Genomic DNA, 12,796 nt, shown 5'->3' on the forward strand with positions numbered 1-12,796 from the left:
CTCGCGTAGGCTGCTTCCCCCAGCGCTCAGGGTCGTGGAGCCACAAATTCCCGGAGATACCCAAGACACCCCCACCCCACCCACAGGCAGAGTCACCCTCCCTGACAAACTATTTCTCTCCCACTCAGGGCAGGGGTAGCTCAATTCTCTCAACATACACTTATTGTGCACCTGCTATGTTCACAGTGAGGGAGAAATCATTTGGGAATCAGATGCCCCTGCCACCAATGACCCCAGCAGGCCAGGCATCCCCAGGAGGCTGTCTGTCCAAGGCTCTGTCATACCTGGATCTCCCACCTGCTCAGTGAGGAGGCTGCTTATTGATGGAGCTGGTGGTTGCAGGGTGCCTGGGACAGTTCAGTCCCACACCCGAGGGACGACCAGGGGTTCAAGTTCAGAGAGCTGAGTGGCCAGGCTACAATGGGAAAGGCTGGGAGACCAAACACCCATGGCTGGAGCAGCTGAAGAGCTGGATGGAAGTCCCTGGGCTTCAGTCTTGCTGTCTGTGATACGTGCACTTTAAACTCCACCCCAGCCCTTTTAGCTTGGCCCTGGGGTCAGGCAAGAGTCTATCAGGGCAGAAGAGGTGGAATACAAGGTTCCCCTTCCTCAAACAGGCTTCCTAGCCACCACCCAGAGTATTTACTCTACCAGGCACTTGCCACACCCCTTACCAACTCAATCCATTCTCCCAACGACCCTGCGAGGTGAGGATTACTATCTTCATTTTACGTATGAAGATAGCCGTCTTGCTTAAATATCTTGGTTAAAGTCATCCAGTGCTGATTAAGAAGCTGAGCAGCATTCAAGTTCAGGTCTGCCTGTCTATAAAGCGTGAGCTATGAACAGCTCACCACCCAGGTAGGAGAGTCTCCCCTCAATACGGAAACCTCAAACCAGCCCCAAACTCAGGCTCCTGGAGAGGAGGTCCCTGGGCTTTTCCACTGCTCCTTGCTGACCACCCCCCCTTCATGCTTCTCGTGAAGCATCCCTCATCCTGTCTCCCTCCCTGCTCCGATTAACCTGGTACCTGAGATTCCACCATTATTAGACATTTTCCTGTGGATTAAAAAATTGCTGTTTGGAGCTTCTTCTTTAAAATGCTTTATTGTGCAAATATTTTGAAATTGATTCAGGCAGAAATCAAGGAGTGAAACTAGAAGGCAAAAGACTGACAGAGAGAACTTGACAATGGAGGGGTCGAGCTGTCACCCTCTGAACCCCCTGGTTGGCATCAGTCATGATGTGTCTCCAGATGAGACACAATAGAGAGCACACAGCACCATCTACGAAGAATTCTCTGCCCCACCCCACACATGAAAGATTGAATCTAAATAAAATCACACCATTGGAGCTAACTTCCTGTATGTTCTCTAAAATACAAGGGATGGAGAAAAAGCTAAATGACACTTCCTTGTAGGAAGCAAACAGACAGATCCAGAACATGGGACTTCCTGTAGGACCGCATTTACTCACCAAGTCAGTGACATGGGCAAACAAAGACTGAGAAAGAGTAACTTCTCTTGTTTTATAGAACACCTAACCCTGTGTAATGTGCGACCTTGTTTGGATTCTGACTCAAAAAACCTGACAAATCAATGCAAAAAGACATTTTGAAACAATTGCAGGTATTTTGATCATTCCATGGAGGAGTTCGTTGTGTGAAGTATGGCATTGTGATTATGTAGGAAAATGTTCCAGTATTTTAGAGTTGAACACTGAAGGATGTGGGAACAAAATGACAGAGTGGCTGGCATTTGTTGTAAAATGCTGCAGAAAAAAATAAAAAATATAGATGAAACCAGAGTGGCAAAAGGTTGATTTCAGAATCTGAATGATAATTATATAGAAGTTCATATTCTACCTCTATGCACGTTTGAAATTTTCATTTAGAAATGCTTTAAAGGGTGGCGGGGCATGTCTCCAGGTGTTTGGGTTGGGCAATCCCCGAGCTGGCCTGACTCTAGGAACTCACCCCTGCCCACTCTTCCCCCACCACCCTAGCTCCTCTGCCCTCCATATCGCTGGTGGGAAGCCTTCTTGGGACTGAAGATAATTCATCGTCCCTAAGAGGAGGATAGGCCCTCTGGATCAGCCTAGCCTGGCATGGGCAGCATCTCTAACTTGCCTCCCGCCTCTTCCAACTCCACTCACACTCTCTCTGTGGTCAGTCAAATCTTACCACCCTCCATCCTCATCTCTCCTGCTATGGCAAGCCTGCCCTAAGATGCCCAGTCTTGGGGCTAAGGAACATCAAGAGGAGGGCTCAGAGTTGTGTGTATAGGAGGGACCCTGACACCTCCCACAGTGGGGTAGGAAGGTGAGAGCACAGCTAGTGCTCCTAGCCAGAAGCACCTGGACCCTCCCAAGCCAGCCAAGATGGGAAGGGGCACAGACAGTTGCCCTCCTGGATGTAGAACAAGGCAATAGAGGCACCTAGGCCATTGCCTTAGAGCTGAGCAAGCTGTAGTCTGTCTCGGGGTGTGTGTCTCTCTCCAACCCTCACTGACTGTCCCTGAAATTCATTCACCAACATGTCCTCTTTTCCTTCCTGATACTCTATTCGATCATATCAACCACAATTGTATCATTAAACCACAATCATATCATTGTGGTCTACAGTCACCTCCATGATGGGAATTTATTCCCATATTCTCTCAGCTAATGCCAGTTCAGTGCCCATGTTCTGGGGATCCCAGATGTAAGCACATGGTGCTCATTCTAATGGTTTGTTGGGCAGACAGACAAGACTTGTCTAAAGGGTAGTAAGTGCTATAGCAAAGGTGTGGAGTGGTGCTCTGGAAGCCAGGAGGAACTGGCGTCCACTTGGCTGGAGGTGAGAGGGAAGGTTTCAGAGGTGATGGGGCACTTGAGTTGGCCCAGGAAGATTAGTAGGAATTTTTCAGGTAGATTAGGGAGGCAGGGAGGTAGCCACAGTGTAAAGGCATGGAAACAGCACAGAGTGCTTGAAGAGTGCCAGGCTGTGATGCGTGGCCTTTCTTGTGTGTCGTGGGGAGGGAGGCCGGGAAGATTTCAAGCAGGGCACACGCGGCAAGTTGGGGGTTAGAAATGTCACTGCGAAATGGAGAACTGTTGAGGGAGGATGCAGACTGGGAGATCCATGAAGAGGTTCCTGGAGATGGAACAGATTTGGAGTCTAGAAAGGGGCAGAACTCAGGTAGTGGCATCAGGGACAGGGAGTATGAAGAGGACTTTGGAGCAAACTGAGGGTATCTCCAGAGGAGCAGACAAGTGACCCCTGGAAGGAAAGCTTCAGAGATGCGGCAGTGAGGAGCATTCCTTGGGATGATTCTTAGGAAGCAGACAGGGCAGGGAAAGGTTACATGAGGTCGGGTTGGGGCAGGTGGATGTAGACATGTCCATTAGACACGCAAAAGAGACAAGAGAGGGGCGCTGAATCATTTGGTCTTTTTTTTTTTTTATTAAAAGTTGACCGGTAAGGGGATCTTAACCCTTGACTTGGTGTTGTCAGCACCACGCTCAGCCAGTGAGCGAACCGGCCATCCCTATATGGGATCCGAACCCGGGGCCTTGGTGTTGTCAGCACCGCACTCTCCCGAGTGAGCCACGGGCCGGCCCCCGAATCATCTGGTCTTGAGCAGTGGGTGAGCTCTCGGCTGGAGATAGAGGCTGGGGACACACCGGTGCCTGTGTGGTGGGTGAGGACGTCAGAGGTGTGCAGGGCCGACTTCTCCATTACACACAGTAGGCACAGCACCCATGAAAATGGTTTATCTAAGGGCCCACAGAATGTTTTCATTTGCTTCAAAATAAGGGAAAAAATGAACTTGTAGGCTGAAGAAAATATTTTAATATACCATATTAATGTATCTGTCTTTATACCAACACAGTTGTAAAATAGAATTAATTTTTTTTTTCTGGAGGAAGGGGCCCAAAAAGGCAAAAATTCCAAGGGCGTATATATATCCAAAAGAATCGAAAGCTGGATCTCAAAGAGACATTTTCACAGCCATGTTTATAGCAGCACGATTCACAGCAGCCCAACGGAGGAAGCGGAGCAAGTGTCCATGTATGGATATATGGTGTACTTACACAGGGGAATATTATTCAGCCTTAAAAAGGAAGAAATTTATGATCCACGCTACAACATTGATGAACCTTAAGGACACTATGCTAAGTGACATAAGCCAGACCTAAAAAGACAAATACTGCATGGTTCCACTTATATGAGGTATCTAGAGTAGTCAAGTTCATAGAAACAGAAACTAGAATGGTGGTTGCCAGGGGATGGGGGTAGGAGGAGATGGGGAATTGTTGTTTAATGGGTATAGAGTTTCAGCTTTGCAAAAATGAAAAAGTTCTAAAGACTGGTTGCACAGCAATGTGAATGTACTTACCACTACTGAACTGTATGATTAAACATAGTTGATGGCAAATTTAATGTTATGCATTTTCTTTTTTTGATTCTTTTAAAAAAATTTTTTTTAATTTTAAAATTTATTTTATTTTATTATTTTTTTACATTCTGTGATGTTGTTGCAGAGCAGTTGGGAGAGGGAGAAGAAGGGAAAGGGGTAGGAAATGGGATGGAAGAAGGAGGATGGAGGAGGGGCAGGATGGAGGCCTGTGGCACCCCCTTCATTCCTGCAGGGGAGACTGGGGGGCTTCTGGTGGTGGCTTGGTCATTGCTGGGCTGGGTGCAGATGTCAAGAGGGTGTGGCAAGAGCCCTCACCTCCCACCACCCCAGCTTGGGAACCCGGGGCCCTTCTGGCTGTGGCTTGGTGGTCATCACTGGGGTGCTTGTGCTTATCGGGGGTGTGTGGCTGAGGCACTTTGCCCCCATCCTCAGGACTGGTTGTGGGTGTCAGGGAGCATGGCTGATGCCCCTGCCCTCTCCTCTTTCTGGCTTGGTAGCCCAGGGGACTTCCGGTCCTTCTAGTTGTTATAGATGTTCTTTGGTGAAATGAGACCTTTACTAGTTAATATCAAACTTTGTCTCTGGCTGTGGATACTTTGTTTTTTCTTTCAGTTCTGTGTTGGATTATTTGCTGTCCCCAACTCTGTGCTGGAATTAATTTTTGTCCTTTGCTTCTAAAATGGGGGAACTTCCTGTGGGGACCAGTACTTGAGTGTGTGGTTGAGCTAAATTGCTGCCTTGCTGCTGGTTCTTTAGGGAAGCTTTTTTGTGCAGCTCAAATTTTAATAGTTGACTTTATAGGAACTTCTGGTTCTAGTGAAATCCAGTGCATCTGGGTTGTGTAGAAACACTGGTCTGGGCCTGAGTCTTTTCATCAAACTGCACCCCATGCAATTCTGTATTCCTGACCAGTCTCCTCTGAGTGGTCCTGTGCTGATTGGGGGGCAGATCAGCTGTCCTTGCTGTGCCCCAGTGTTCCCCTGGTGGGCCTGTCTCCCCCACTGCCTGTGCTCCAAACACTTCCCATGGGACAGGCATGCTCTGGTCCTTTGCGATGACTCACTGGCCTCTGCGTGGCTCCTTTATTTTTCAGTTGTTGTGGCTCCTCCATCTTATGAGGGTCCACAGGAACCCTATTAGTGGTATTACTGGCCTGGGAGCCACTAAAGCCCTCTTCTCCCCTGCCACCTCCAAGCAGCTTTATCCAAAAGGCACAGCTGCAGCTTTTTGCCAGTTCCTGCTCCATGCGCTCAGAAGCTCCAGCCTGGAAGCGGCCGGGATTCGAAAGGAGCTGAGCAGTTTTTTCTTTCTCTCATTGTGGCTTCTCCTGCCTTCATGCACTCCTTAGGTCTCTTGTCCTTTTCCCCTGAGCTCTAACCTAATGTTATGCATTTTTTACAGCAATAAAAATAATGCCAAGGGCTCCCAAAAGTCAGAATGCAGCCCTAGTGCCGGAAGAGACTGCCCAGAGATGGAACGTGAGGGAGGCGAGAAGGCACAAAGTCTACACTGTGGGCAATAACCCCAGTGGTGATTGTCTTCCTCCCTCTGTGCTCCATCCTTGTCTCTCCTGCTTGGAGATGTATTGGGGCATCCTCAAGCTGGGCTAGGAGCCAGGACACCTGGGTTTGACTCACCCTGAACCTTGGGCCATGCCAAAAGCAGAAGAGACAGTGTCTGCCCGCCCTGCCCAGTTTGGCCCAGCCTGCACCCCAGGGACCAGTGCGGGTGTGGGAAGGCCCTCCAGCAGCACAGGGAGAGGCCCAAGAACTGGGCAGGCCCCACCATGCTTGGGGTCCCCATGTTCTACCAAGCCTTCCTGGCTGAGGCTCAATGCCGTTGGGTGCCAGTGCCCCAGACCCTGCCCACACAGCCTCTGCACAAGCCCTTGTGTAAACACTGTATTCCTGGAAAGTTGTCAATTGAATCCCACCTTCCCACTGGCTTGCGTGGTCATTTCAAAGCTGCTTTCCTGCTGCTGAAGGTGGGCTTGCTGTGAGCATTTCCTGGGGTCTCTGCTCCCTGTTTGTGTGAGAGGCCTCAGGATTTGGGAGGAGATGAGGGAGGGGGGAGGGAACCTCAGGGAACATCTGGCCCTGCCCAACTGGAGTGAGGCAGGGAGGCTGCCCCATCGGGGAACCCCCAGTGTGAGTGGGGAGATAGGGCAGTCACACCCCACTGGGACTGTCCGGGCCTCTGGGCCTGCTTCCTTTCTCAGGCTGAGCAGGAGAGTGGAGAGAGTACTGTAGCTTTCCCTGGGGGAGATGAGATGGGCTCCCTGCCCACCCCAAGCCCCCTGTTCCAGGCCCACGGCTCCTGACCAGATCAGATAGGGCACATTCCTGCAGTGAGCTGCCTGCTGACTGGGACCGTGCTGACGCAGGCAGGAAAATATTAACCCAGCAGAATAGACACATGCTCACGTGTGCATGACTCTGAGTGTGAGTGTGTGTGTGTCCACAGAGCGGCTTTCTCATGTGCAAAACCAGACATAGATATTCATATGTGTGTGCATGCTTACACACACACACACACACACCCACACACACTCATATATAGATATATACAAAGACACAAATGCTTCTCACACATGCAAATTCCTTCAGTGTTATCTCCCCAGCTGCTTCTATCAAGAAGACCCCCTTCATCCAGGAAGCCTCCTCCAGGGTGCCTGAAGCCTCCAGTTCATTCTAGAAAGTGACAGGCCTGAGCTCTATCCCTGATTTCTTTTTTCTTTTTTCTTTTTTTTGTCTTTTTCCGTGTCCAGCAATGGATCGCAACCCTCAGTGTCGCCCCCGTACCGGACCGGGACCGGCAACGGGATCGCAGCCCTCGGTGTTGCTCCCGCGCCTCGCTCAGCCAGTGAGCGGGAACCGGTCTGTATGTGGGATCCGAACCCTTGGCGGGAGCGCCACCGCGCTTCCCAAGCAGCGCACTGTAGCAGTGCGCCACCGGGCCGGCCCCTATCCCTGATTTCTGATGCCAAATTAGGCAGCTTGACATGGGTTTTATTTATTTATTTTTTATTTTTTGATGGCTGGCCGGTACGAGGATCTGAACCCTTGACTTTGGTGTTATAACACTGAGCTCTAACCAACTGAGCTAATTGGCCGGCCCCTTGACATGGGCTTTAGAGTGGAGAAGGCTGGGTTTGAATTCTGGTTCCTTGACTTACAGGATTTTTGTCCCTGGGCAAGTGGCTGTGCATGATCCTGTCTATCGTAGTTTCCACATGCCGTCCTGGAGGCCCATGTGTGACTCTGGGAAGGATGAGAGCCTGGACTGGGGATGGGGGAGTTCTGGCAACTGGTGGATTAAAAACCATATCGGGTCCTGCTTGTGCTCCCACCCCTCCCCAGCCTAGCCCGCAGTCCTCCTCACTGGGGGAACCCTGGCCTCCTGGTCTGGATGTTCTAGGTCTGGGTGATCTTGGGCAGGTTGCTAACCTTGCTCTGAATCTCAGTTTCCCTCTCTGAAAAATGAGTTTGAAAGAGAATACTTACCTGGATGGGTGAGGCTTAAGGGTTTTTGTTTGTTTGTTTGTGCAGTCTGGGAATCTTCATGGCTTCAGGTGATTCCAGGGTTCCTCGAGGGACCTACACTGCCCTCCCCCCCTCGTCACTGCCCCTAGAGCCAGAGCAGCTCCTTCCTTATCTGTTTACACCAGGGGCTCCTGAATCACACAAAGAATTCTGTGGCTCAAAAGAGTCTGAGAAGCTACAAGTGTAGAACAATTTCATGGAAAGCAAGTTTTATGTGATGAGTAAGTTAATTAAATGGTATGTTGGTTGAAACAAATAATTAGTTAAAATGGTTAGTTCTTTATATGTCAACACTTTGGGGGCATTTGAGGAAGTTCAGAGAAATTTTTAGCATCTCTAGTAATTTTTGTCTCTTCAATCTGTGTGTGTGTGTGTGTGTGTGTGTGTGTGTGTGTGTTTTGGCAGCTGGCTGGTATGGGGATCCAAACCCTTAACCTTGGTGTTGCCAGCACTACATTCTACCAGCTGAGCCAACTGGCCAGCCCTGTTTCTTCATTCTGATTTCCAAAAATTTCTATTTGCATTTTCATTCCTGCTTGGGTTTCAGCCAATTGTGTCTGCCCATGCTGTTCATCAAAGGAAGGAGTTGGATACATTTAAAATCAGAGACAATCTAAACACCCATCAGTATGGGGATTCCACATTATGGAATGCTGTCCGTGTTTGATGTGGATGTGGACTACTGCCATGGAAAGACTTTCTCAACAAATGTTTGGATGAAAAAAGCACTTTACAAAACTTTAAATAAAGTACCATTATACTTATTGTTGACAAAGTGGGGAGGGGATGTGTATATGTGTATACATAGGAAAAGGAGTGGAAGGAAATCTACCAAAATGTAGTAGTTGTATTTTAGATAATAAAATACTAAAAGAAAAGGACCTGAGATTTTCAATTCATTTTATATTTTTTAAAACTTTCCAGTCCCGAAATAGATAATTATGTCTGCTTCATTTGTTTGGCTTTGTTCATAAATATTTAAATTTTCAAGTAGGTGAACATTAATGTCCCCAGTCACCAGTAAACATTGTAAGATTTTTAGTGTAGTAAGAAATGAGAGGTTGATTGGCATTGGGTAATTTCCAGCCTTTCACTAGCGAAAATAGTTGAACTGCTGACAAAATTAGAAGTAGAAAACTAAATGATTTCTCAAAGAGGAACCAAATGCTTAAAGTCACATCAAAGTTTTCAAAAATTGCACTCAGGAATATTACCAATTGATTTTTAATCAATTTGTCATTTCCACCAAATTAGGTTTTTTCTTTTTTTTTTTTTTTTTAATCTTTCTATCAAATTCGTTTTTGACCTAATGGTCTGCTGCTGCCTTCACAAACCTTTTTCTGGGCTCTGTCTAGATGCCAAAAATAGCTGGGTGGGAGGGGGACCTCATGTCCTCCAACCCTGTTTCACACATGGGTAAACAGAGGTCCAAGGGCAGGGACTGAGCCAGGGCTGTACAGTGAATTTGAGCCCCAGCTAGGACTCAAGCCCAATGAAGTGTGTAAGATATCCAGAGGGGTCTTTGCTGTAGCTCAGAGCTAGGGTTGCCAGATTTGGCAAATAAAAATACAGGACACCCTGTTAAATATGAATTTCAGAGAAACAGTGGATAATTTTTCAGTATGTTTGTCCCAAATATTGCAAATATTGTTTCTCTGAAATTCAGATTCAACTGGGTGTTGCATATTGTGTCTGGTAACCCTATTCAGAGCCCACCCTGGGAAGAAAGGATGCCAAATGTCCCCTTGCTGCCCCCCACTATCTCCGTTGGCCCCAGGGACACCGACCCCCATGTCCTGTTCAGACTAGCATGCTTCACAACTCCAACGCAAACTCCCACCCTCATGGCCCCTGTAGCTACCACTCCTTTCTCCACTCTTGAACTTTCTGCCTCCTCAGCCTCTACTTCTTTAGCACTGTGGCCACCCTTCATCTCCACCAGCTCAAGGCAGCTCTCTGCAAACACCTGCCACACTGGCCCCTCCTCAGCACCCAACCGTGGGACCACAGCCACTTCCTGTCTCCCACTGGCCTCTGGGCAGTCCAGAGTCCAGGTTTCCATCTCCCCACCTGCTTCTTCTCAGTCACCCTCCTATTCCCCAGAGTCCTGCCTCTGGCCTTTGCCTCACTCCCTGTGCTTCCCACGACCCCCTGGAGCATGCCCAGAGGCTGCTATCTCCTGCTCTCTTTCTCCAGCTGGACTCTCTCAGGAGCCCGTGCTCAATTGCGCCCCTGCCTGCTGGATGCCCCAGGGCCTCAGGAGCCCAGATTGGCTATTTGGCTCTTCTCTTTGCTTAGATTCAAAGCCTACTCAGGCCTTCAGGAGAGTCTGAACCCCTTGGACTGGCAGTCAAAGCACTTCATGGTCTACCCCTGCCCACTTCTTCAGCCCTCTGCAAGCACCTTACGGTTCCCAGAATAAGTTTGGTTTTCCCACAATGCCACCAGGCTTCAAATGTCATCATTCCCCTTCTCCCCCTGCTCACTTTGAGCACTCCCACATCACTTCTTCTGGAAGATTCTTACCCCCTCCTAGGCTGGGTTAGTGGCTGCCTGTATTCCCTCCACCCTACCTCTGTGTATTCTAAGTTACCTGCTGCCCACCTATTTCTCCCATGAGATGGACGGGACTGTGTCTTCTCCACCTTTCGGTCTCCAGCCTGGAGCCCAGCCAATGACCCCAGGGCCGGTTCCCTGATCCCAGCACGGATTCCAGTTTCCTCCCTCACCCATCTGATGCCAGCCCAATCCAATTCTATCCGAGCTCTGACCTCATCCAAGACCCCAGCTCCTCTTTTGACCTTACTTCATTCCTGATCCTGACAGTACACGCAGGAAAGGCATAAAGGCAGGCCTCCCCACTTCCAGGAGTACATCTCTGCCTTCCTGAAGAAAAAGATGCAGCGCGCTGAGCCCATCGGAATTTGCAGAGGGGAGTGAGGAGCAGAGCCTCAGGCTTCTGGGGCCACAGTGGGAGAGCTGGTTTCTTACGGAGGGCTTCTGACTAGGAAGCTCCTGGACTGCAGCCTACCTCTGCCTCTCCCTGCAGAGTGACCTGCTGGGAAAGTTAGGTTGGGGTGGGAGTGTGTGCAGGTGGGGGCGGGGGTGGGTGGGAAATGGGGCTTTGCCGATTCCAAACCTGGCCTGGTCTTTGGCACCCTCTAGAGGACAGGTTCATTCCCAGATCTGGGCTTTGGACGACGAAATCCTATAAAGTCTCCTCCCAATGAGGGACTGCCTGTCCTCAGAAGCTCCCTGGACTTACTGCCCACCATCCACCACTCCACCTGGCAGGTGACCTTACAGTCTGCAGACCAGCAACGATCCCTCATGTCTCAGCACTTGGTCACTTGCTCACATCCCAAACTTCCTGCCCCATCCTTTGAGGCCCAGCCAGGCCCTGGCTCCAGAAGTCCTCTCAGACTACAGCTGGTCCCCGAGCTCCCTCCTGACCCACCTTGGTCACAGGGCTCACACAGCCCTGAGCCCAAGCCCCACACTCTGGTCTCACCTTGGCTCCTTCCCAGAGGCCTTGCTTGCCTTTCCCAGCAGAGGCGTCTTTCCGAGGGCAGGGCCTAGGTTTCCCCACCTCAGACTAGGGGCCCCAGAGGACCAGGCCTGGGTTTCTACCTCCTCTGTCAGACTGGGGTTTCCCTACAAATATGGTTTATGTGTCTTCCTTCCTCTCAGACTAGCAGCCCCTGAGGACAGGGCCTGAGTGTCCCCTCCTCACTTCAGTTTGGAGGCTCCCTGAGGACTGACCCACGTCTCCTCCCCTACCCAATCACCTGGCTGTTAATCTCCAGGAATTTCCAACTCCAGTCCCCATTCTGGGCAGCTCTTCTCATAGCTGGGGGCTCAGGAGCCTCTGTAGCCTTCCCCAGGTCTGGGGTCTTGGGAGGGATTCATTGGGCTCTGGCTCCAGAGACAGGCTGAAAACTTGGCTTGGAGGACCAGCCTTATTTTTGGAACTGTCAGGCCCAGAACACCCACCTGGAGCTCCGCTTCTGACCTCACAGACCTGCCTCAGAATTCAGTCTCTATGGCGCCACTGGCAGGGGGAGGGATGCTATTTTAGGCCGTGCATCTGGACTTGGCTCAAGTGGCACTGGCCAAACCTCTACCCTACTGACCTCTCCCCTGGAGGAGCAGGAGCAGTGCTTGGGCAGCCCTGGGGTGGGCTGAGAGACGGACTCAAGAGTGGACAGAGGGACAGCAGAGACCCAGCTGAGGGAACAGCCCGAGCTTCGGAAAGTCACGAAGAAACAAGTCAAAACCTGCTTTAACCAAAGTCCCCAAGGCAGAGGCTGAGAAACATAAGACACTTCAGCAGAGTGAGTGGGACTCCAGGCAGGCCTGGGACAGGAAGGGCCACTCCCTGGGGACCACACAGGGAGGAGGTAACTTTGGGGTTATCTGGGGAAAGAGCCCCAGCTGGGAGTTGAAGGCCTGGCTTTCTGTTCTTGTTCAGTTCTGTGTTGTTGTGTGACCTGGGCACATCACATCCTCTCTCTGGGCTTCAGTTTCCTTACCTGTAAGTTGGCTGTTGGAAGGACCAGTGGTGGAGCTGAGATTGGGAGGTACTGGGCTGGGCTGTCAGCAGAGCCTGGGTGTGGGACAAGGAAAGAGCTGAAGACCAGGGCAGAAGGGATGCAGCTCGGGCATGGGTCAACTGCTGGCTTGTCCAAGTGGTATCTCCCATGGGAGTTCCCTCCTGAGGGGGCTGGGGCTGGGGCTAGAGAGTTTCTGCAATCAGGATTGGGGATGTAAATTTGTGTCCCAGCTAGGGGGCATTGGGCTAGAGAAGAAGGAGGACATACAGGATGAGGAAACTTAAGGGTTACCTTCATGCAT

At 50.3% G+C, this 12,796-nt stretch overlaps 1 pseudogene; it reads right to left on the bottom strand.

Moving 5' to 3' along the window:
- Positions 1 to 12,796, bottom strand: part of LOC103606501 — a 32,025-nt pseudogene extending 19,229 nt beyond the window's left edge.

This window comes from Galeopterus variegatus, unplaced genomic scaffold (genome assembly GCF_000696425.1).
Source record: "Galeopterus variegatus unplaced genomic scaffold, G_variegatus-3.0.2 Scaffold143, whole genome shotgun sequence".
Lineage (NCBI taxonomy): Eukaryota > Metazoa > Chordata > Mammalia > Dermoptera > Cynocephalidae > Galeopterus > Galeopterus variegatus.